General features: G+C 38.6%; 1 long non-coding RNA gene across 2 annotated transcripts in view; it reads right to left on the reverse strand.

Moving 5' to 3' along the window:
* Positions 1-9,134: 9,134 nt before the first annotated feature.
* LOC123284211 (uncharacterized) overlaps positions 9,135-26,986 on the reverse strand; it is a 217,610-nt gene continuing 199,758 nt past the window's right edge. For both annotated transcript variants that reach the window (XR_011501946.1, XR_011501947.1), the window contains exons 6-7: positions 13,780-13,822; positions 9,135-9,579 (exon numbers count right to left, since the gene is read on the reverse strand). This is a non-coding gene — a long non-coding RNA (uncharacterized lncRNA). The remainder of the gene's footprint in view (positions 9,580-13,779; positions 13,823-26,986) is intronic.

Below are 26,986 nucleotides of genomic sequence, written 5' to 3' on the forward strand. Positions count from 1 at the left end.
ATATTGGCTCACTCATAGGAGTCTTTTAAAATAAAATATTATGATGTAAGGGTCTTGCTATTAAATGGAAATTTATTCCTATATGGTAAATTTAACATGAATATTTAAGCGCCTTTTTTTTACTACAGAAATGTTTAAAAATCTTCTCAAACTTTACATGTCTCAATGTTGTGAAACAGCTTACGTTTCATCCCCAATAAGCTGGATTTTTTTAAATCACAGTTTGGGAAGTGAAAGTAGTAGGTCATTGACATTCCAATGAGCATACTGTAGAATTTGAAGAGGAAGATGTGAGAGGTTGTGTAAAAAGGCTAACACCCATGTTTCATTTCAGCAATAAAAATCAACTCAATAAGAATTTATTGAGTGCCACTATGAACCAGACACTGTGTTAGATGCTGGAATTCTAGAGAAACACCTCATTTTCTTTCCCACAGTGAGGTCAAGTAAACATACTACATACTTCAAAACGTTTTATTATAGAAGTAGAGGAATCCTTTACATGGATAAATATTCTGACGACCAGGTAAATGTAGAGGTGGCAATGGGTGTAAGTCATGAGGCATTACTTCTTCCTAGTACTAGAGAAGAAATTTAGGGAGAGGAAACTAGGAATGCATGGATTATTGAGGGTCTTAACAATGACATTGAATATGAGTAGGAAATGACTTCCTTGGCCAAGTGTTCCATATTTAAAGGGATGATTCCATATTTGAACAATATAGTCCACCATTCCAAAAATATTTCTTAATATGCATAAACCTCCATATTTTAACACGTTACCAAAATTAGAGTTATGAATATACGACACATATCATAAAGTTTCGACTCTCACCTATTGGTTCAGGCTCCCAGATTTATGGTAAATAAGACTCAAGTCATCGAAATTTGCCCATTGGTTGCACAGTCTTTTGGTACAATACAAAAAATAAACAGATAAAACAAAAAATTACCATTCTTGATAGGCAGATTATACAAATAATACAGGAGTCAAAAATGTGTCTATCAAGAGCCACAAGACATGTGTTGGTACCCTCTAAACTGTGTCTGCTTCTTGAGAATTCTCTCCTTACATAGCTTTACTGGGGGTGGGGGCTTGCGTAATTCAAAGGAGAAAGAGGGAATGGTAGAGAGAAAAGAGGAAGACTGCAAAATCAACTACTGGAATATCAAACAGAATTCATTGGAATCAAGAAGGAAGAAATTACACAGTCCTGGGGATAATGATCTTTGTAGTATCTTTTCAGGTAATGAGAACAATTCTAAATCAGATTTTCTCAAATTTTAGTGGCCCCTATCACAGAGGTGCTTATTATAAATGCAAATTCTCCTACAATACTTCTCAAACTTCAGTGTTTATATGAATCACCTGAGAATCTTGCTAGACTACAGATTCTAATTCAGTGGGTCTGAGAAGGGACCTGCATGTCCAATAAGCTACTTGTCCCTGGACTGTATTTTGAGTAGTAAGGGCAAGATACCATTGGTTCTTAAACTTTGCTGCACACTGGAATCACCTAAAGGGCTTTAAAATTCCTGCTGCCTGGGTTCTGTTCTTAGAGAATCCTATTTAATTTATATAAGGATTTTTAAAAGCTCTACAGGTGACTCAAATGGGGCAGCAAATTTTGAGAACCACCATATGAGAGATGCTGATTACATGGAAAGCCCAAGAGTCTATATCCCAGCCATGCCCAAGCCCTTCCCCAAGACACTTTCACTGCTGTGGACCTAGAGCAATGAGTATCCATGGTAAAAGATTTTGGTCCTAGGAGGACACTGTGGATTATCAAAATTTGATTATGTTAAGTAAGAAAGAAAACTTGTTGTCTAAAAGGAGTGTTGAGTGGGTCACTGTGGAAAACCACCAGGAGCCGGGGAATTAGTCAATCATTTTGGACCACTGAAATCCAAAGCTTTGCTTCTCCTTTTTCATCCTTAACTTTAAGTATCCCATCATATCCATTCAGCTATGTGGAGAATTGTGGCCTACCTCACACTCCAACAAAAGGGGATATTTCCCCTGGCCCGTCTTGTAGAGGGACTTGACACAAATGTACTTATAGCATATGAACCAAAGCAGAGACACCTGAAATGAATTTGGAAAAGCAAGTCCAAAAGAAAAAAAAAAAATCTACATTTACTACTAATGATGGAGCATCTGAGGATCAGTAACACTCTTTCCTTGAATGTGTTATCCTGCACACGAGAGTCCTCACTATGTTGGCCCTCCACATCACTGGGGCACATGAGTGGTGTGCGGTGGTAGACTTGGGTGCATGCATAATGTATGCACTCATTGAGCCCTCTTTCCAGTATCTGAAACTGTTTTAAAATGTTCCCTATTTTGCCACTGGCTGGTTCATTGGTTTCAGAAGTAAGCATTGCAGGACAATGTTGAAAGAATTCGTTGTTTGTGCGAAATCCAGCAAGGAATGGCAGCAGCTCCATGGTGTTCTTAACCAAAAGAACGCCATAGTCTCAAACAATGCTGCCTGCAGTAGCATCTTTTCTTGATTTCATAGACTCCCTGGAAAAACAATCATGAAAGTGGCTCCTAAAATTCAAGGCCTTAGGCATTTCTTAAAAGAACTTCATGTATTGGATGAAGACATTTTCTACTGAATTTTTAAACACAGTTCATGGGGCACCCTATAGTCAGAATGAGTTTCATGCTGAGATCTTATTTTTTTTTCTTCTTGAGTAGGTTTAGAGTTGGTATGGCAAATAATGAGAATGCTTTAGCATGCACAACAAGGCGGGAGTTAATGTCTCTGGCTGACGTTATTTCCTACCAAGCTGAATATGGCAGAAATGAAAAATAATGTTTGCTATTTCTGTATGAGTTTCATCAGGGAAGAAAAACATTATAGGGGAGAACATCAAATTCCCCCAGTGAATTTTTTAAAGTTTGTTTCATAATAAGCATTATTCTAATTTTGAATACTTGAGAAAGACTTACGTCGCTGTCTGGGGTTTGCTGTGTGACGTCCAATAAAGCCATTTTCTGTTCATAGTATGGAACTTGCTTGTTAAGCCTCAGCTAAAGGTCACCTGACATTCTGTAGTCAATTCTCTTTGAGCATGAAGCTTTGAAAGGAGAACTTATCACGAAACACAGGGTTCCTTTCTGTACTGCCCGGTCTCAGTGAGATGCTGTAAATAAAACATAGGTGAACTAAAACACAAGTAGACAGATCTTTGGAAATGATCTGGAAGAAATAAGGCTAAACAAAGAATTGCTTCTGGGGAAGCTGGCAGGCCACATCTCCCCACCTTGTCCTGAGTGTAACCAATAAGGAAGTCACTTGTAGTTACACACTAGATGCAGGGAAGCAAATCATCTCACAGAAGAGCTCCTGTTGTGGGGACTCCACATTGCTCCCCTGGCAGCCCTTGAGATAAAATGTTTATACAAAACAAAGCAAACACTTATGTCAACAACTAATAGGATACACAGTGTGCAGTCAATGCAAATCATGTTAACCAGGGCCTTACTTAGCTTTAGATAGCAGGAGACAAGTTCTGACTGCAAGGTTCCTGATCTGTGAAAACTCTAGGTTCTGATTAATCAGTGCTCATAGCTGATGTCTGGAAGTCTCGTTTATGGACGGAATGCTGCTCTCTTCCTGCTCATAGTTCCCAATGTACTTTCCTAAGTATCGTCTAGCCTGAAACTGTTCGTTCTTACAAGTCGAAACATTTTCTCCAGTTTGCTTAAGTCCTTTTTTGAAAATGATCAATTAGGGTGAATTTTATTTTCATTAGAGTGCTGTAATTTTAAAGCCGTGTGACCTTGAGCACCTCCTTGTCTGTGAAAATGGGTATAATAATATACCTGCTTCTTGGAGTTATTGTGAGAATTAAATGAGTTAATGTATGTAAAAGCACTTGGGCAGTATCTGGCATGCAGTATGTGATCACTAAGTGTTAGTACAAACTAGACTAGTTTGTTGAATAAAAAATATTCAACAATTACATCCTCAATAAAACTTCTCTAATAAATCCAGATACCCAATGAAACCCATTAGAGTTTGTTTTGCTATTTTTCATATAAAAAGGAGAGGCGTGATGAAGTACATTTCTCTAAGGTCTCTTACTTTGTTTCCTTTAGATCAGCCTATATAGCTGTCACCGTTTATTGGTCAAAGCTTCTCTTTGTGATGGGTCACATTGTAAGTAAGGGGTGGAAATGGTTTCTTTGCATCTATGAGTTGTTGCTTTTCTTGTTCATTATTGATCGACTGCCAAGGTGAAATGAAAGTTGTGACACCTAGAGTCATCTCATGACCTAAGAGGTACCTTGATCCCATGCTTCCACTCCAGCAAAAGATACATGTAGATCATAAGCTAGGCCAGCCTCCTACAGGGAGTGGCCCTCCCTGGGTGTTAATGACACCAGAACTGACCATATCAACATAGACGAACTTCCACCCCTCCTAAGATTCCCTCTAAGCCAGGAACAAGAGATTTCTCTCATACTATTTCCACTTATTGTTCCAGAAATGGTTTGGTGAACATTTACTTAAAATTGGAAATTAGGGTCAATGTAGAGAGCTGTGAATTCCTTGGGGCTCACGTTCATAAGACAGTCTTGGTTTGAATTTGTATCACCTGCAAGTGTCATTCCTGTAAATCCAGGTGCTTTTCTGACTGGCTGGACCTGCCCTTACGTGAGAGAAGAGTCAGAAGCACCTATTAAGTATCTCATTTCCATGGAGGATTTTTTTTTTGTTTACTCGAGCTCTGTAACTTATTTCCAAAAGCACCCAAATAGTTTAAATTTTTATAAGCTTGCATGCACCGATCACTTCCCTTGAATAGCTAAAGAAGGGAAGCAGAGAGAGCTGAAAGGAAGTTTTCCTGCAAATACGGCGTTTGTGACTGGATTAACATTTTCCTGCTAGAATCGCACATCCTCTTAGCTCTCAGAGGGTCCCAATTAGGCCTGACACGTGGCCAACACAGCACACACACTCTCCGTGACAACCGTTTAAGCTCAGTTGGTGCTGGATGAGTTTGAAAGTAGGTTTTCCAACCAGTGTGAGTGGATAGATTCCCACTTCATCCGCCCCACTCCTTCCCCCTCCCACTGCAAATTCCTATTATAACACCCTGTTAGAAATCGGCTAGCACCCGACACATAGGTATTTATTTGTCAACAATTTTATAAACCTGAAACACAGAAAACCATCCTGCCTCCACTGGATGGGAAGAATCACACTAAACCACCATAGACTTTGTGAAGCACGTCAGAAATTATAGGAAAATAGCCACTTAAAAACTTCAAGTTTTAAATGTGCTCAAGTGAAATTTAAATAGTTCATATCTGGTGAGCACTCCAAATAGGAAGCTGAAAAGAAAGCAATCCCATTCATGAAGCCATTGTGTTGCCTACACAATACCAACAATATCCTTGCTTTAACCGATTTTCTTGTATTTATTTGTCATTTTGGCATGTGTGACATGCACAGAAATACATATAAACATACAGAACGATCCCTTCTTTGTCAAAATTCTCCATCATGGATCATTCGCAAGCCAAGACAATTCTTGTTCATTCACTTTTTTGAACAATCTTTTACTGAACTCTTGTTAAACACTAGACTGTTCTGGTTCTTGGGGACACATGTTTGAATAATTTCTCATGATACTTAGCCTTTAATATAGGGGAAACAATAAAAAAGTAGAAAATAGCAAATGGTGATAAATGCGAAATGATAAAAATAATCAAAATGATGTCCTATGGAGCACCTGGGGGCTATTTTTGAAGGAGCAATCAAAGAAGTCTCCAAAGGAGAGATGTAAAATGAGGGCTTCATGATAAGAAGGAGCATGCTTTGTGAGCATCTGGGCTTACCAGGTAGAGAGAACAGCTAGTGCAAACACCCTGTGGTGGGAACAGGTTTGACATGTACAAGGAATGGGAAGAAGGCAAGTGTAACATGAGCACAGTGGTTAAGGCAGATAGTAAAGGATGAAATATAAAGAAAGTTAGGAAGTTTCCAGGTAAGGCAGGGTCTTTGTAGGCCAGGTGAGGAGATCAGATTGTACTTTAAATGCTACAGGAAGCCATCGAAGGGTTTTAAGCAGGAGCGTGATCTAGTTAGTATTTTTACAAGATTACTTTGGCCTCTGTGTGGAGAACAGAATATAGGGGCAAGAGTAAAAGCAGGAAGGCAAGGAAGAGGCTACTGCAGCAGTTTTATCTGAGAGATGATAAAATTTGGAGTAAAGTGATAGCAATGGCAATAGAAAGAAAGAAAAACATCACAACACTTCTGAGGTAGTACTGATATTCTATCTTACAACCCACTGCCTCTCCACTCTTCGGAAAACCCACACACGCAGCACGGATTCATTTGTCCTGTCATTCGACCACAGTTCACTGCACAGCTGCTATGTGCTAAATGCAGAGCAAGGTAGTAAGGACACACTGAAGGTTAAACGTCACCTCAGTTTCCAACAAATCATTTTGCTTAGTCATCAAGACCAAACCACCTCATCCTAAGAAACCAGTTCAGAATGAGATACTATTTTATACTAGAGTCTCACATAGAGAAAGCATGAGAACAACACTGAGGATTAAAACTTACAGCCAAGAGAATTCTATTCATTAGTTTAATTTTTCTGCTTACAGAATACACTTATTCCATAGAATTCTGTCTGCTGATTTCATCTCATTCATATTCTCTCATCCACCTTCACGGCCAGTGAGACCACCAGCTAGGAGAGCTTCCCCAGGCCCGTGCTGGGAGAAGAATTGTTCCCATTTTCAGTTCACTTGACTTACTCTGCTGGCAAGGTTGAATGAGACACTCCAATACCTTGTTTTGTAGGCTGGAATCTTAGTATATGTACCACCACCTCGCTCTTTTCAGTACTTACCCTCTATTCTGCGGAGTTAATACTGCAATTCTATGTTGTATCTGTACATTCTAAATGAGAATCGTGATGTTCCGCAAACAAAACCAGAAAATGCTAGCCTTAGGATTTTTTTTTTTTTTAATTCCAAGTTAGGTACAATTTAAAGACATTCCGGGATATGACGAAAAATGGTCTCAAATTTCTTTATCAGTTCTTTGAAGAATTAGTAATGGCCAATTCTTTTCCATTTTATGAGCTAAACCTTTGCTATTAGACTTTCCTTTCATGTATTTTACCATAAAGTCCTTTCCATTACTTTGTACTTTCATCATTATAATATGATTCATTCTTGACTCACAATGATCCAACTTGCTGTGATTCACGTGGGCAAAATTCTGGAAATGATAGCCATGTTATTTACTTACAGCACTTAGTGAAGAGAGCAAGCCAAGTGCCCCACCTGGCCAGGGTGTAGCTCCCCTATCCCCTGACATGACCACCTTGGTCCAGGCCTGCCCAGGACAGGCCCCAGCCAAGGAGTCCTCATGCTTCCTGGGGCCACTCTGAGAACCCATTGGATAAATGTATGCCATTGGTTCTTTTCTTAATTCTCTATTTGATTGATAAACACGTTAGAGAATGTTATTTATAATTCGTCATCTACAGAAATGTCGTTGGAACATTTTATACTGGGTGATGTAAAAGTGTATCACTGACGGTTGATTAAATACTACATTTGTGGCCAGTTCTGTTAAAAAATTAGGCTCTAGGTTCTCGGTCAGGAAAGTAGCCCATGATTACTGTGAGTCCCAACTGTATTCAACTAGGAGAATAACTGAAAGTCATAATGTGAAACATGATGAAATATTAACACAACAAATTCAAAATAATTTAGTTCTGAATAAGATAATATTTTATACTAAAGACTTATATAGAAAAAGCTTTAAAAGTATATGGGGTTACAAATTTTAGCAGACACAATTCTATTAGTTAATTTAATTTTTTACTACACATTTGAAAAAGACCACTGTCATTAAGTTTTAATAGTGAAACTCCATGGTCCAGCTTTTGGAATGGGAACAGAGTCTGAAATTCATTGCCCTGTTATAATATTGTTTATAGGCACAAATCAGATTTAGCTAGATTGTTCATACTCAGGAGTTGTTACCATGCCATAATGCTGAAAATTACATGTAATAAAATGCCTTTAACAAGGAAGTTCCACACTGAGGTAAAGGCTTTTGAAGGAATCAGCTTTACTAGGTATGTCGTGCTTCATCTTAAGGAATTTCAAACATATTTGAGGAGATGGATTCAATGTTCTCAGTGGTCCCTTTTAGCCCTGAAATCTTGTGATTTCATGTTGAATGGTTAAGGTTACTGGATAACCTTGTAATCTGAAACATGTTTCACATTTTGATATGCCCATGGTGCAAGAGCCGTGTGTTTGCAATTCCATTTCCATAAGCAGCCTGAGGGTTGGTGTCGGACTCGTTGGAAAAGTGTCTCCAGAAAATCTCTTAAAGCCTGAAAATAAAAGCAGCTTAGGGAAGCAGTGAGTGGAAGAAATTTATATACTAGAAGCCTAAGAAAGCCTTTCAGAAAGGTCTTTTTAATCTTTTGACAATTGCAAAGCAAGAAGGCCGCTAGTGGAGGAAGAAACAGCCTTTTCAAAGACTCCCTTTTCCAGCCAAGAGGATAAGGAAATTTATGTCACGGATCAAAAACATTTGCAGAAAATTTACTTGGAAATTTCTAGACTGTAAAACTGGTATTTTAAAATGTAACTGTAGTAACAGATATTTTATAATCACGTGAACTAATTGTTCTCAACATGTTTGTAAGCAGAAGCCCTGCCAGGCCTGATTTCACATCTACTGGGACCCTTAATTACTGCTGTGGAAAGAATGTGAGTGTTGGCATCTAGGAGATTTAATTTTGGGTTTGGGAGCTCTGCCACTTAACTGGCTATGCAAAATACTAGTTTGGGCATGTTACTTAAGTTTTCTATGGCTTTCCCTACTGTAAACTGGAGATAATAATAGCTATCTCACAGTTGAGGACTAAAAAAATCATGTGAGAAAATACCTACCACTACGATCACTATGTTTTCTTTCTTTTCCCTCTACCCCCTCATTGTTCTCTTCTACCAACAGCAACATTTGTGAGTAAACACAGGTCACTAGGGTCCTCCAAAAGAATCTGAACTCTTACCATTCTTTTCTCAGTTTTGTTTATTCCTTCAATAGATGACACTTAGTACCACATCTAACAAAAGAAAATTAAGTTAGTAAAATTCTGAATTAATTCTATGTTTTACATGCAAGCCATTATACTCCATCTCCATTCTTCATAATCTTTCAAGACATGGTCATGGTGGAACACTTGCTTATCTTTGTTCCAAGAAATTCAGCACTCTTTGTCTCTTTTAAATTCTGTATAACATTCCTAAGAGGTGAATTTATAGGCTGGCTAAAGGAAGAAACACTGAAGAGGTGCAAAGTTGGTTTCCTGTGTGCACTGCTTCTCCTTACTGGGTCCACGTCCACATGCTGGTATAGCTCCCTTCTTTCCCTGCAGGGGCCAGGGCCTCATGCTCTGTTGCTTTCAACCAGAACTGTTACACCATCACCTTTTCCTGAGGTGCATGCAGTGCAGAATAAAAAGCTTTGTCTCCACTACCATGATTTCAGACATTCACGAAATGGCCATCTGGGGAGTGAAGGAGGGAGAGCAGATTTGAGGAAAGCAGATTCAGTGCCTCCCTCCTCTGCCCAAGCTCAAGCCTCTTTCTGTGGCAAGGATTTCTATTCACCTGCCGCATGCAGGGCCCTCCATCTCACCTTTTCACATTGCAAAATGGCACTTCGGAGTGGGGCGGCATCTTCATTTCCACCAGAGCTCTGCACAGGCCCATTAATTCTTAACACATCTACTTCAGATGACAAATCCTGCCCTCCATCATTTTCCAACTGTCCTTTAAAAGGGATTGGTACCAGACCTACCTTGAACTTTGGTTATGAGGAAAATAAAAACTTCTGATTTCAAATGTCTATTTGATTTTCCTTGAAATGTAATTTCAATCTGATAAATTTACTATGTAAGTCTTCATTTATATTGCTTTGATATTTTCCACACGGAATAAAAATATATATAATATGTAACATAATGTGGATAGATTCATATAGAATGAGCACACTCTTTACCTTTGCCCCCTCAGTGCACACATAAAAGTGAATATTTGTAATCTGACATAGTGCCGGATTTAATGAGTGAGAGCAGACCCGTGCCTGACGCACGCCATTTTCTTTGTAATGTCAATCATTTTTTGCCTTTATTTATAAAGTTAGGTTAATGTTTGCAATTAATGAGCAATTGAAGTGTTTCACTTAAAAACCAAAAGACTGTGGAAGTAAATGAATTAAATAATACTATGCAACCTATTCAGGTTTCTGAATGATTTATGATTGATATATAAATAGTGTCAGAACATTTTAGTTTAAATCTAAAAGAAGTGTATTCCTATGATTAATGCATTGAAATAAGAAAAGTGTTTTGTTGGCCATGCCTCATTACGTTAATTACATATATAAAACATGAATCGCGAGAAGAAATTATTTTACATGTGATCAGGAAGAACAATGTATCAAAGGAGATGACATTTGAAATATTATTTTGGAGTTCCTGAGAGGCACATCTTAAATTTATTATTATCATTATTATTATTATTATTTAGTTATGAACATTTCAGCTATGGTATACCATATTATCACCTAAAATATATTAGTCAGCTGTTCCTACATATGTTAGTAAAACACCTTTGTATTCACGTACATTAGGATGCCAAATAAGAACAGTATTGGGCAGTTTGTCTCAGTAATAATTATTACAACATTCTTATTTCCTTTGTGGAATTTTAAAACTCCTTGTAATCATTTCAAAGTGCCAAGTCTATGCATCTGAGTTGATTTGCATGCTGGATACAATTTATTTCTATCGGAGACTATCCTGTAATAAACATATTTCATGACACAAGTTTACATTTTCAAAAGAAATGGGGCTGATGTTTTATAAGCCCTGAAATAAAAGTTGAATCCCTTAACTCTGGAATTTTCAATATAAATTCGAAAGGATTCAGACTCTTGCTAGAAGCAGTTACAGAAAACTCATTTCCTTGGTCACTTCCCAACTCGCACCCCGCCCCGCCTTTGCAATAGTTCAAATTTAACTCTCTGGGCATATTGAGAATTAACCACGGGGCTCTGTCACAGCACACCTGGTTACTACAGATGAAGAAGGAGAGCTGCTCTCTGGCCCACTCTGCCTCTCAGTACCAAGCACCACGTAGTTTTCCACCCCCTTTCACAAATAAAATCGCCTTTGATCTTCACAATAACCTGGCAAAGACGGCAGCAGGATTATTGTCTCTGTGAACAAATGAATGAATGAACCGAGGGTCATTTACAGCTCGTGAATGGCAGAGAGCGTTAAATCAGGAACAAAGACCCTCGGCGTGATTATATCGGCGTATGTATTTTCCTACATTCCAGGTTGTCACTTCAGTTATTAATTAAGAGACTGTTGAAATTCTCCAATTCCCACACTTAGATCTGTTGCTTATTTGCTCTTCCTAAGACTGTAGAGATGGAGATTTAATCAAAAGACCTTAAGAGGAGTGCCTTGTCAGAGCACAAACATTTTGAAATCCCAATGAAAATGCAGTTTAATGCATCCAGTTAAATTGCCTGAGAGGAAATAGTGAATACAGCTTTCTTAAAGCCTTTCCCCTCAGGCCAGTAACTAAGAAACTGGTCACTAACTGCTGGTAACAACCCATTTTGGAGGGATTATTGCTATTATTGGCATTCTGTGGTTTATGGCAACATTTTGTTAAAGACATTAGAAAGGATAGCGCAACTGGACTTGGTACTTCAGAGAAATCAGTCCTTTCCCTTGTGGCTAACGGCCGTTTTTTCATTCTGGTCTAAATGTACCGAGGCTGAACTGCGCCACTGGGTTTATTATCTACCACATTTCTTGTTGCTCTAAGAAATATGCTTTACACCGGAGTCAGCATTCAAATCAATGGAGCAAAAATATAACATTTATTGTTAGTTAAATTGAATCATGCTGAAAAGGCTGAATGAATGCTTGACTTAAACTGGATGTTAGAAATCATTTCACTTGCCACAAGCACTTTCTGGCTGACACACAGCCACATGCCATTCCCTTCCTGTGATTAATTGTTAGCTGGAGCAGGCATATACGCGTTGCCAAATGGAGAATAATAACCAAAGTTGTATTATTGATTTCCCATAACTCGATGTGAACCTATACACCTAGAGAGGGGCCTGCCCTGGGTGGCTTACAGCTGCCTGCTGATAATTCTATGCTCTGATAATTCCGTTTACTAAAAACAGAATTAGAAAGGAGACAGCCTCATGAAGGGCAGGTAAACATCACACAATGAAACTAAAGTTCTTGAGAGTTTCAAAAAATATTTCTTTTGTTCACTTCACATGGCAGAAGCAAGCCAGGACCCTGACAGGTTAAAAGTATAAGGTGTATTTCGGAGACTGAATGCAGATTACAAATATGTTATTTGCATGGGAGACATGTTTTTTCGCGTTTTTGGGGTCCGTTTTTCCTCCCATCTTTTAATTACAAAAAAAAAAAAAAGGAAGATCAGAACATATCATTAGCTCTGCTTCTTAGTGAACTTGACTTTTCTCAAAAAATTTACATCTTTCTCTCATTTTCTGTTAAGGTTTCTTCCCCTGTTTTCTCACCTAAAGAATTATAATGAGGTAGAGTGAATGAGATCTATGGGGAGTGCAGTGGACCCAGAGACTAAAGGTAAAAGGATGATTGATGGTATGAAATTACCATAAAAGTACAATCAGGATCAGATTTTAAAATGAATTTTTAAGCAGCCTAAGAGATACTCTTTGATTTGCAGTCTGGTGGAATGGATAATGTCTCATTCAGTGGATAAAGTTTCTCACTGTGTGACTTGAGCTTTTTCTGATCTTTCTGACTGGGAGTAAAACGGAACCAAAGCCTAAAGTGGTTTTTAATGCAGAAAATATCAAACACAATATTCTTAATGTCAAAACCTGGGCATAGCAGGTGAGGAAAGAAAAATAAATAGAGGAATATTACTGTTAGTATTATTGTATTAGGCTTTCCTCTCACTGACAAGTGGGGTTAAAACATATATTTTTTAAAGAGCAAGCTTGTTTACATACTGAAAAAAAAATTAATGTTTAGGCTGGGGTCAGATTTTAATTTTTCTTAGGTGTGTAAAATGCTCCAACTGAAACGTGAAAGCAAAATGCTTTTCATGGGCTGTATGTTTTCCCATTTGATTTTTAAAAATTTAAATGCACTTCTTATTTTAGATTCACAGAAAAGTTACAAAGATATTACAGAAAGTTTCTCTATACCCCTCATCCAGTTGCTCCCATCATTAATAGCTTACATGTCTATGAGGGTTGCCAGCTTTAGCTGATAAACTAAAGGACACCTAGTTAAGTTCAAATTTCACATAAACAACGAATAAGTTTTTAGTATACATAGGTCCCATGGCAACCCTAATTGCTACTGGACACTTGTCACAACCAAGGAACCAATATCGGTTAACTAAATTCTACACTTTATTCAGATTTCCTTAGTTTCTTTTAATGTCTCTTTTCTGTTCTAGGATCCCATTCAGGATACCACATTACATTTAGTCATCATGCCTCCATTGTCCCTGTGGTCTGTGACAGTGCCTCGGACTTCTCATTTGTTCTTAAATACAATCAAAATCAAAATAAGCTAAAATATTAATTGATCATCTAGTAGTGTTAATAAACACGATGTATGTATTTAGAATCCCTTTTTTATTAATGAATTTCAAAAAGTGTTTACCTTATGAGTCATTTTGATGATCTGTATATCCAACGCTCTCTACCTAAGATTATAAAACAATAATAAATCCTAATTATAAATCATGAATGTTCATTTTTAACATTAGGAAAAAATAACTAGGAGCACTTTTGACAAGTAGGACTTGTAAACATGTCCAGGCTCATCGTCAGATTGAAAATATTGTGTTCTATTGAATATTAGAGTTATCGTGGTCCTTGAATACAAAAATAATTCTAAAATCTTTCAAATCATGTGCTTTTATTTTACTCAGTTTAAACTTTCATTTCATCAGTCTTTTCCACAGAATATGCCTCTTCTGAGAAGAGATCCTTAAAAGATGTTGACTCATTTTGTTGTAAACTTTGTTCATAGCCATTAGTACAAACAAACGTTCATTTTTATTGTGATTTTTTCAGAATTTTTCCAAGAAGGTTAAAATAAAAGAAAAAAAGAGGGATGTGGTGTTAATCAACCTAGTAGAAAATATTTGAAGTCTGCAGGTTTGTAATTTAGGTGGATCTTCATTAAGTTAAAACCCCCCGATTTAAAACCCTTAAACATTATGGGAATCTTTAACATTTGAGACAGTTGCTTCTTGCGACAGTTTCCATTTCTTCCCCCCTGCTGACAGTTCCTATAATGACTTTAATCATAGAGTCTGGAAACGGAACCGGCTATTGAATAGCAACAAACTCAATGGTCAATGTCTATGTCACTTTTCTGGGAGCAGGACTTTCTGAGCATCAAGGAGCTAATGCTCAGAGCCTCCTGGAAAAGTGCTAAATGCATTAACTCTCTGTCAATCACATCTGTAACACGCGGGCCAAATTATTACTATTTGGCTCAAGACATTCCATTGAAACTTATTTGTGTGGTATTCATATCTGTGTACCATATATCACTAATGATGATTGTTTATGGAAAGGTGCCTGTCCAATTATTTTTGAAGAAACACAAGAATGCAGAATGACTGGAAGCATCAGGTTTTTGCCAAAGAATGCCTCAGGTAAGAGAAGAATGGCTAGAGGCTATAAGGAATCACAAGAGACAAGTCAGAGTCGTAAATTGGGAAACTGACATATCTCATCTAATATACTTGCTAACTAGGCCTTTAAAAATCTTGACATTTAACTAAGTTTGTGGAAAAGTTATGGGTTTTTGTCCTTTTCTATTGGCTCTAACTCATTAATCCAGGGAATTAAGGTGTTGATCATTGTTACCAATATTACTAGATAACGGAGGCAGCTGTTTAGAGAGCAGGTAAGCATCTCGCGGCGGAGGAGCAGCTGTTTACGCAGGCTGTGCCTGTTTCAAAGTCAAGTCAGTCAAAAATGATACTTCAAGTTATTTACCCTTTTGGTACTTCGGGGCTTGAAATGGCATGAAAGGAGCCTTTCATTCAGCAGAGGCATTTAAATAAAGCTTTCCAAAGACTGATGTGTTTGGAAAGGGGTGGGCTCTTTACTGAAATAAACAAGTTTCTGGGGATTTTAAGAAAATCGGAAAGAAATGAAAACTCTCCAGTGAATGTTGTCTCCTTCAATATCTGATTTTGACCAAATTTGTATTATTTAAGGGCATAGCAATGGCTCATGGCAAGATCATCTTTGGCTTTATATGTTAATGTTCCTGAAGTACATTTAACTTTACCATAGATATTTTTTTTAAATATTAAACATTAAGAAACAAAAAAAAAAAGACGTATCGTTTATAATCAGAAGGCAGCATGGTTTTCTGAAAAGGCAGTAAGAGAAAGTGCTGTTCACAAAGCATATAGTAAAATAGTTGAGCTTTTTATTCAACATTTTATTAAATGTGTGTTAAAAGGAACTTCATTAAACTGAAATGCTTCAAAAAGAAGTGTTAGGATTTGCCTTTATTAAACATTAGTCACCAAAATCAAACCAAAATCCTACCCTCCTTTTTTTCTTTATAATTTCCAGGCTCACATTTTCAACTTATTTATATGAAGTGGATGATAAAGACATTCAGAGACACTTTAGAAGAGGTTGAGATAAGACTAGCTAACAATTAACGTGTGGGAATTACTACTTTGAAACCCTCAGAAACTATTTCAACTCCCTTTTCAAGTTATTAAAAATCATATGTGTGTTTCCTTTCTCACCATTTATCTATGAACTATGGAGATTCATCTCTTTTTAAATTTTTTAATAAAAATAAAAAGACTTGGTTGCTTGCTTCTAGAATTACCATTGACAATTTGTAGCACTTATAAATTTATTGGTCAGATGAAAAATAGTTCAAGGTGTATATTTTAAAGGACGTTATCGAATTATTTATGCCAGTTCCTTCTTTTTTGGTTTATTCTTGTCAACAATATATCAAGCCAATATTCATTTAGCAATTTGTATGAACTTAGCAGAACATTAGATTCTTTGGAGAAACCATCAAAGAAGTTTAAGATATGGTCCTTACCTTCAAGAGTTCTAATTTTATGTGGAAGACCAGTCCAACACATACAGAAATAAAAACCATAGGAGAACAATGTAAGATGATATGAAGTGATTAATAAAGACCTTTGGTAATAAATAATAAAATGCCACATTGTGTGGTTTAATAAAAATAAAAGACGCGTATAGCTATAGAGAGAAGGAAGATCTCTGTGGATGGAAGAGTGAGGGAAGGCCTTTGTGAAGACCCTGAGGTCGAGGGATGAGGGCCATGTTGTCCGTGATAGTTTGCCTTATTTGGTGATTAGTCTGTGGGTGTAGATCTGAAGACAAATGCTTACACATCTGAAGAGACCATTCCAAAGCTAGAAACCAAATTAGACACAGTAGTAGCTAATGAATTGGCTAAGGAGTTCATAAGGGTAGTACATTATCCTTGACAAAGAGGGTAGCATTGGTTGAGGGGGCGCGGAGCACGCAGGATGCCCTCTGCGTAGGAGTGTCTGTCACGTTAAGCAAGCTGTTTAAACTTTCTAAACCTGGGTTTCCCTATCTTATCTGGGTTTCCTCACATGGACTAAATAATAGTTCCAATCTCATCCATTTTTTGTGCATAGTAAATGACAAAAAAACACACCAATAATGCTTATTCCATAGGACTATGGTGAGAATTCAATGGGATAATACATACAAAACATGGTGGAGGTTGAGAGCAGAGACTGGAAGTTGTCTGGGAAGGTGTGACAGCTGGTCTTAGCCTCATGTTTGTAAGGGCCTGAGCTGGGAATGCAGAAGCTGAATTGGGGTGGTTCTGTCTACATCTCGTATGTGAGGTGAGTCAACAGGCAGTAATTCTGTTCTGATGTTGGTTTGTTGTATGTTTATGCGTTGCCTTTCACGGAGGTCTTAGGGAAAGGCTCTGTGGATATAGATGAGGGTGTTCTTCATCCTGGGGTGGAAAATGAGAGCTCAAGGATTAGGTTTTAGATAATATGGAATAACTGTTCCTCTGTTTAGAACTGGAGAAAAAAGAAGTTTGGACTCAGAGTACAAGATACATTTGCAAGGAAGTCTCATTGCCAGAATTTTACATTGGCCTCTGCAATATGCTGGAAGAAAGAAGCTAGAAAAATCAATATATTTTAGAGGCCTGGGTCTCAAAAGGGGCCTCAGAGAACTTTGAGCCCAAGGACTCAGAGCAATCATATCTAATAGCTAATTTTAAGTCCTTTGTGTCTTATTCCATTCTGTTTCCTAAAGCCGTCGTAAGAGTCTTGTTCAAACATCAAAGCTCAATCTTCCCTATCACAGTAGGGAAATGAGGGAGGCATGGGAGCCAACACTTGAGGCGAAGCCGTGCTAGGGAGAATTGCAGCTGCTGCTTGGGTGCAGCAAGTCTTGGGCGGGAAGAGGAGACCTGCAGAAAAGCCCAAGATTGTCCTAAAGCCACACCAACATGGCAGAGATAGCCAGGTTTGGGGATGGGAAGAATTTCAAAGGGTTCCAAGAAATTCATGGAAAGGACACTGGTAAAGATGCTGGACGTCCAATAGTGACAACGGATGGAGACCCAGGTTATTGTGGTTTGAGTATTAACAGGAGGTGTGATCTTGCAACTTGCTGATGTATGGAGTATCTGGGTTACATAGGATTTTTGTGAGGTTGAAATGAGATAACATGAAAAGTTATTAGCATAACATCTGGCTTTTAATAGGCGCACAATTAATGTCTGTTGTAGTTGACATTATTGTTATGGGCTATTGGATGTCATGTTAGGAGATTATGTAAGGGTGTTGGGACAGAAGGTCATATAAGAATTCTCATTAAGCAAGTCCTGTAGATAGCCAGACTTTTGCATCCATATACACCAAATGGTACCACTGTGTACACAGCCAGACTAAGGCATGACTAGAAGGCCATTTTCCACTTGTCACTTTCCCCAATAAGGACAAGGTTGCAGGAACCTAGAAGTATAATTTTATAAAAAATGAAAAATCACAAATAATTCAACAAAGCTGTTTCAGAAGGCCATGAATCTGTGGGAGCAGCTACAAGCCTCAAATGACAAGTGCATTGAGGCAGTGGCAGCTCTGTGGGAGTTTGTCCATTTGTTTTTCATAAGATTACTGGAGTCCCCATTGAGCTGAGGTGTGGTCTAATAAACTTCTCCATAATTTGATGGTTTTATTCTTCTATGCATCTTTTAGGCTCAAAGAGGGAGGTAGCCATTTGACAAAAACACAGGCCCCAGTGAAACACGTTTTGGGAACCATCTTCTGTGTCTAGAGACATCTCCCTTTAAGACACACAATTGTCCTGCATCCCTGGCACTGTGGTGGAGAGTGAGCTGGGACCTGGCAGGAGACCTGGGCCGTACTGGTGACAGAAATCTTATATAAAGCAGAAGGCAGAATTGATTTAGGGAGCTAAATAGAGGTCTAGCCAGTAGAACCCAAGATACAGGAGGAAGAATGGCAGAAGATGAGATACAGCACCAGCATCTCAACATGTTACCCACACTTACTAGTCTTACTAGCAGGAAGCAGCAGGTGGCAGCGTCCCCAAACAACATGGTGGCCTCAGGTCAGCTGAGGAACTGGACTAGCTGGGCCAGAGTATATGAAGCAGTCTGATAATACTAACAACTAGCATTTATCAAGAAATATTTATGTACAGGTTCTATTTAAAGTTATTAAATGAATTAACCCATTTAGCCTCATAACAATTGTATTTAGTAGGTAATGTCACTATCTCAGCATACTTCAGCCTCAGGGCCTTTGCACTCATAGTTTTCTCTGATAGGAACACCAGTTACGTACCTAGCCCACTTCTCACTTTATTCAGACCTCTGGTAAAATGTCATCTCCTCAGAGAACACTATTTTAATTACTCCAACTAAAATACTCCACATCACTCTTTATTCTCTTACCATGTTTCATTTTCATTTTTCTGCATAGCTCTTATCTCTTTGATGTTATATTTTTATTTATGCATTGTCTATTTCCCCTCTAGAACTTAAGTTCCACGGTGGCATGGAACTTATCTAGTTTGTTTACAGCTGTATCCTTAGGCCCCAAAATAACACTCTTCCCAGAGAAGTAGCACAATAAATAATTGTTGAATAATGAAGTTTCAATTTACAAAGAAGAATCTGAATTGCAGGGATTTTAAGCAAATTGCTCAAGGTCTCAGAGTCACACATGCAGAATGCGACTTGGAATCCAAGAAGTGTGGCTCCAAGACCCCAGCTCTTGACTTCTGCTCTATATTGCCTCGTGAGTACTTCATTACATCACTTCTGTCCTGAGAGAGAAACAGATCTGCTGCGAGCAGGATGTCAGCCTACAGAACATTGCTCTCTATGAACAAGGACTGGAAAGGGTGGACGCCCACATCTGGCCTTCTTGGCTCTCTCTTCCAGCCTGGACCTCCACACATACTGCTGGGAGGCCCTGGAGCTCCTGGCTGAAGGGTAGCTGCCTTCTATTTCTCTCACTCTCCTGCAGAGCATGAGAGCCGGAAGTGAGACTAAGTCCATCTGGAAACCAAGATATCAGAGATACACTTTTTGATGGAGAAAGGATGGCAGGGTCTCCGTTTGCCAGTAAATTTCTGAGCACCAGGCTGTGGTCTTGGAGAGCTCTGGCTAAAATGCTTAGACTCCAGTCCTACTGGCTATACTCAGATCACCCACTGTGGAGGGCACTACTGAGCCTCAGGACACAGCTGGCCACTGGATCTCAGCTGAAGGCAAGGCGCCATCTTTATATTTAGCTGACTCTCTAGAGAAGCAGGAGTCTGAAGGCCTGTGACTTCAAGCTCTGAGTGTGTCAGAGGTCTAAAGTTTCCAGAAGAAATATCTCACGCAGTTACACCATCAGTTAAGTAATCCTGACATGCCCAGCCACTATCACAGATATTGGAGGGATAAGAAAGAGACATAGAGACTGATGTTCAAACAACCCTTCCATTAGGTGGATACCCAGTGGGCTAAGGCCTAGGGCTTGGATAAGGCACAAACACGGGGAAGGGCAACTCTGCAGATTATGGTTTGTGGTAGTTCAAGAAAGGAGTCAAAGCCGAGACCTAAATTTAAAACCAGGTGGACAGCAGTGTCTGGACAAGAAGTATAACTGAGATCAAACAACAGAAGAGAAGCTGGTATTTTAGGCCAGAGCAAGAACATTCAGAACACAGGGCAAGAACTAAAGACATTCCTGAGCTATGTGGTGCCACCACTATCCCTTTCATAGCACACTGTTGGCCTTGATGGAGAGAGAGGCAGAGTCAGCTTAGGTAACACTTAAGTTACAGAGAATGGGCTCCAATAAACTTAGGAGAAAAAGAGAAAGTCAAATGAGTATCTGTTTTCATATTCCAAAAGTTCAAAATACTTTGCAGATTCTACACTTCATGGATCACTACTTCATTTCATTAATTCAACAATTATTTATTCAGAGCCGACTGTGCTAAATGCGGCAGTAATTTTTGGCTGAGGTGAACCAACCAAGCCACAGTGATTTTTTTCAGTGTTTCTTATGTAATTCTTTCAAAGAGAAAAACTAGCTTGTCAAATACCCACACCCATATCATCCTGTCCTATGAAGATATGTTTCTTCTAATACTAAAAATTTTTAAAATAGAGAATGAGGCTTTTGCTTTGCTAGAAACTCATCAAAAAAAGTTTGAAAAGTTACTGTGAAACTGACTTTTTTATACTGAAGAGGCAACAATTTTTACTCAGATGTTGCCTGCAAGCTTATCAGTCCAGTAGAGAGTTACCAATGTGAATATTTCCAAAAAGACCACTATTCCAATGACACTCAAAGCACTCTTCAGGTTTATAGGCTGGTTTGCCTGAAAACTTTTTTTACCTTATTTTGTGTTGTTCCCATTTTGAATCTTTTGTTGTAACTGCTCTGAAGGGCCATGGATCAGAACACTCTAATAAACGGTGATTCTCCATCAATTACATGTCAACATAACTTCATACTCAAAGGACAGCATCTTTCAAATCAAAGAAGACAGTGCTAATTACTCCCATTGGGGATGACTAGTAATAGACTTACGCATGTTTATTGAACGCCTACCTAGGCCTATAGGTAAGAATGTAGGTTAAAGAACACAACTTGAAGTTTCAGTGGTGACAGTCCTTCCAGGTTATTTGTCCCAGGAAACTTAACTAAAAAGGATTAGGCATTTGAATCAAGTGTAACGAACATATGGAGGCCAAAGCTAGAAAAAATTTTAAAATAACAAAAATTAATAATAACAATAAAAATAGAGGCCAAGAGAGCAATTGGGAGCCTACCTCTGACTCATTTAGAAAGGTTCAAAAGTGGCCAGAGGTATCTGGTAGACCAAGAAGAGCAAGGTTGATCTCACCAACGTGTGCCACCAGCAAGGATTTTTTAGATATTCAACAAAGAGTCACACATACTTAGGCAATTAATTGAACATGTGAATATTGATTATGGTAAATATGTGGGAATTCTTCCCTTAGCACTTTTCAGCTAGTATAGTTCACAAGTGTACTAATATTATCAAGAGTGGTTTGAAAGAATATGCTTATTTTTTAAAATAAACTTTTGATTAAGGCTATTACATGTGTTAAAACTTCATGTTTTATAACATAGCAAAGTTTACTTTGTACTCTCCCTGCCTCCTGTCTCCATAAAGTTATTGCATTAAATTATTCTCACTTGATTGAATGTCTCAGTGCAAGTTACAAATTCTATTGAAATCACACTACAGTCTAATCCACTAATTTTAAGGACCCTTAATATCCTCATTTACCATTGAAACAAGGATCTGATAAAGAAGCTAAATGGATTTCTAAAAATGTTAGATGATAGTATTGACAAAATCAAGTATAAAAATCCTTTCATCTTCACTTCCAAACCATGAGCATTGACTGCAATGACAATGAACATTCTAACACCCGCAATAAACATTTTTTATTTTGACCTTGGGCAGAGGTCATAGGTCCTAAAGTCTTTTTGATGGACTGAGAAAATCACTGGTATCACAAGATCTGTGTTTTTTCAGTATACCAACCAACCAACCAACTAAAAATAACTTGTCTCTCAGAGATATCCTTTGAAAGAACTTGGCCACATGTTGGATTGTTAATAATAAAGCAGAACTGTTTGATAAGCAAGGAACATGATTACAGGAAGGAGAAAGAAATTGAGGAACACATTAGTGACAATTAAATTTTTTTTTTCATATTGCAATAATGGGAAATACCATCTAGGTTCCTGCTGAACAGAGTCAGTCCAGGAAAAGCAAAACGGAGGATTACGAGGTTGAATAAAACTAATGAAAATAGACGTTGTTGCTTCAGGCCAAGTTCTCTCCTCTTAGATCTGTATAAAGAGCCACCTATGCATTGCCAGGTGAGATGTCTTTCAATAATAAGGCTCCAGGCTGGCCCAGCCCTTTTTCTTGCAGCCCTGTGTTCTATGACTGACCAAGGCAGGCTGTGTGATCCTTCCAGCTTCAGAGCTCCCTCTGTGGAATGTATGTTCCCAGCCCTCCCACTGCATGCTGCTCCCTCCTGCTAGGCAGTCTGAGCTCCTCAGGGAGCCTCTACCCTCACACATCTGCCAAGAACCATCATTTCTTGAAAGAGTCCATTTCCCTTGGAAAGATCTGACTCTCCTACATTCCTTCTTAGTCCTTAGAGTTACTAAATCCTTACAGAAACGCAATTATTTCCTGTCCCAGAAACACGTAGCCACAAGCAATTTGTTTTCTCCTCACTTAGTTTGTGCTGTTGCTGAGCTTCAAACCCTGTTGTTTCATTTCGATGTATGTATTGTACACCAGGCCTGTGTTAAGTCCTTTCCAGTCATTACATAATTTAACCTTATTTTACGCTTATGGAAACCCTTCTAACTAGGTTTTATTATCCCCATTTAACAGATGAGAAATATGAGGCCCAAAATAAATGATGTAATTTGCCTAAAGTCACAGAGCTCAGATATAGCACATTGATCCAAGATATCAGATTCCAAAGACTATGTTGTTACTGTCTAAATTATATTACTTTCATCAGCCAGATCTGTAGATGGGATGAATTGACCTTAATTTTCTTCAAAATGTTCATCATTGACATTATATAACTCTTCCACTTAGGGCCATGTGATCTTGAACAAATAGGTACTTAACCTATTTTTGCCTCATCTGTAAGATGGGAATTATGATAGTTCCTACCTTAAAAGAGGGTTGTGAGAATTAAGGGAATTAACATATGGAAGAGAATAAGAGCAATGCTTGGCCAATTGTAAGCATTATATGTGTTAATTATCACCATTAGTAGTGTGGTAATCATAACTAATAATAGTAGTAATAGCAGTAGTGGTACATTTATTTGTTTGGGGGCTTAGTATCTACCTCCTACACTAGAATGCAAATTCTTTAAGGACAGAAACTTTGTTTGTTCATGATTGCATTCTTATTGTCAAAAACAATGCCTAATGCAAAGTAAAACCTAATAATTATTTGTTGCATGAATGAATACATAAATGACTTCAAGCCTTCATACTTTTTCTGTGACTTTTGGGATTTGGGCAGCTAAAATTCACAAGTGAGTGAACATGGTCTCAGATTTCCAAGTTGTACACAACTTGTCCTGCACCCCAATATGCCCAGTGTTAAAAAACAAGTCGACAGGCCCGAAATGGAGTTGCTTATGCTAAGCCCAAGTCACTAAACCAACGCTTAACTTAAGTATAGTTTTCGCTCTCCCAGAAGTGGAATCTTAAAGCAGTCAATCAGGAATTGCCTCATCAGTACTAGTTAGGTCATCTGCCTGATAGACTCCTACAATCCCCTAAAGAAAAGTTACCTTGCAATAACTAACCTACTTTTTGCCTATTGTAACCTTCTTGCTCCTGCTGTCTTCTGCCTATAAGTTTTTCATTTTTTACAGCTCCTCAGTGCTCCCTTTTATCTGCTAGAGTGGATGCTGCCCAATTTGAATCGATTTTTGCTTAAACTCTTAAAATTTTTAATATGACTTGGTTTATCTTTTAGCACCAGATACAAAGTGGGCACCACTTGTGTTCTTTGTGGTGCTTCACTGTGATGGCCTTCGTCTTCCCAGGGGCCTCATGGATGGCCGAGTCACTCTCCACTCCTTTCAAGTTGCCCTTTCCTCTCTATCCCATAGAAATGAATCTGTCCTTAATTTTATGGCCATAAGTCTTCCTCCTTGGTAGGTGATACCTAATTACTCTTGCAAACTAACATGCTATTTGAATTTTTCTAATATCCCCTGCAATTCTAAAACTCTGATCTCATGTGACTGTGTGGTTACTTCACAACTTACTGGATGTGTGATGATAATAGCTTATCAAAAATGTGCTAATATTTAACCTCTATCTGGTAATAAATGCCTTCATCCAAAGGAGTAGCTTTAATGGTAGAACTCAGGCATCGAGGCTAACTTCTAGAAAAAAAAATTTGGCTGATAGCACCTTGAGAAATCTCTTGCTACATCACATGTTTTTGTTTCCCAGAAGAAGGGCTAGTGCTCTCTGGTTCACCCAACCAGCTGCTCCTCTCAACTTCATTCAAGACACAGGCTTCATTCATAACTGTGTAAGCTTGGAATTTAACTTCCCTCTCTCCTGTTAAAAGTAGCAGAGTTTACTGAGAGAAATCATGAGTGAGGGTAGAAAAGAAGAAAGAGCAAAGAACAGGAGAGGGCAAGAAATCTGTGCAGTGTACAGCAGAGGAAAAGAAGGTACAGGTCAAAGCAAATGGGAGAGCAAAAGAGAATGCTTACTAAGTCAGCAGGAAAAAGGAGGAAATACAAGGGAAAAGCAGAGAGCAGAGGAATTAGCACAGAAGAAAGGTGGTAAATTGCAGAAGATTTCACCAGACAACTGAGACAGCCCGGTATGGAAGAGTGGACTAAGATAAAGAGACAGGGTACAAATGATTAAGATATGGATTAGCCACTGTCAGTTCTCTAGGTAAAGAAGGATTTGTGGTCTAAATAAAATTCACATTGTTTATAACTCTGGTGGTTTGTTATTTATGAAACATCTATTTGTTTCATTTAATCTTATTAAATTATAGTTATAATTTTATTCTTTACGTGCAACCAATTATTTTCAATATAAAATGTATTGTTAAAAAAAGATCAACTGGGACTGGCCCTGTGGCCGAGTGGTTAAGTTCGTGCGCTCCGCTGCAGGTGGCCCAGTGTTTCGTTGGTTCGAATCCTGGGCGCGGACATGGCACTGCTTATCAAACCACGCTGAGGCAGCGTCCCACATACCACAACTAGAAGGACCCACAACGAAGAATATACAACTATGTACCGGGGGGCTTTGGGGAGAAAAAGGAAAAAATAAAATCTTTAAAAATAAAAAGATCAACAGGCCTAAAATGGAGTCACTTATGCTAAGCCCCACATCAGCAAATCAGGACTTAACACCTAACCTAACTGCAGTTTCAGCCTCTCCCGGGAATGGAACATTAACCAGTCAATCTGGAATTACCTGGTTAGCACTGATGAGGTAATCTGCCCAACAGGTTTTGTCCCCTGTAGGAAAGTGACCTTTCCTGAAACAATCCACTCTGCTAGAAACTTCTTTTCCTTGCCGCTTTCTGCCTATAAAAGGCTTTTATTTTATACAGCTCTTCAGAGCTCCTTTCTATTTGCTAGATGGTATGCTGCCCGATTCATGAATTGTTGAATAAAGCCAATTAGATCTTTAACTTTACTCAGCTGAATTTTGTGCTTTAACAGATTTTTCTGGCAGCATGGAGATCTGAAGGAAAACTTCTGATGGCTTTGGGGACAAAAAGAAACACAGGCATGGTACTCACAAACCTTTTGCCTTCTCTGTCTTTCCTGCTGTTTCCGAAGACCGTGGGTAAATTTCTCTTAGTTCTGAGCTCCACTCTTTTTGCATTGAGCATCGGATCAAATTGGCTTTCCAGTCAGTTCCATGTTTGGAACCACTGGCAGTTCCATCCACAATGCCCCATTTGATTGGAAACCCCAGCCCTTGGTTCTGTCCCCAGATTCCATATTGAGAACTCCTGGTGGCAGCTGCAGTTCCTCATTTGTTTGGAATCAGTCCAGAGTCCCCATTTTTGGGGGTCTGCTGGTTCAGTCTCTTCCCAAATCCGTAATTCCACATTGGGAATTGCTGGTGAAGCACACAAGGCCTTCTATGGGCCATACTGCAGTAATATCTCATTGGTTAGTGCTGGTATGTTAATGTGCACATTAGGTACAGGTTATTGCTAACAAGAATCTTGGAAGCCAAAAGCCATGAATTGGTGGGCATGGGTTGAGCACATAAAAGCTTTTACGAGTTCTTGGCAACTAATGCTAAGACTCCCATGTTTAGGATAAGTTGGTCACAGAACAAGTTAGAATGACACTAAGTCACCCACTAACCTCAAGAAAATTTGCGTGCAACGAGGTACATTGTAGAACACCATATAGTCTCCAACTTAGCTGCACGTCCCCCTTAGGTATTAGTTTGGCTCCAAGAGACCCAAAGGCTTAGCTAAAAAAGAATGGGATCCTTAAGCTCAAGGAGTCAAGTGCACCACATTCCAGCACAACTGCTTATCTTATGTCTAAGAACTATGGTCCCAGAAGCTATAAATATCTACAAAAATGGCAAAATCTTACTAAACTTGTTTTGCGTCCTGAGAGCTTGGCTTCGTAACTGTCAGGTTGGGGGCTCCAAAATATGGCAAAGTAGAAATGTGGATTGCAATCCATTTGCATAGATATGGCTGGACAGAAATGTAGGTTGAAC

The sequence above is a fragment of the Equus asinus genome, chromosome 3 (assembly GCF_041296235.1).
Source record: "Equus asinus isolate D_3611 breed Donkey chromosome 3, EquAss-T2T_v2, whole genome shotgun sequence".
NCBI classification, from domain to species: domain Eukaryota; kingdom Metazoa; phylum Chordata; class Mammalia; order Perissodactyla; family Equidae; genus Equus; species Equus asinus.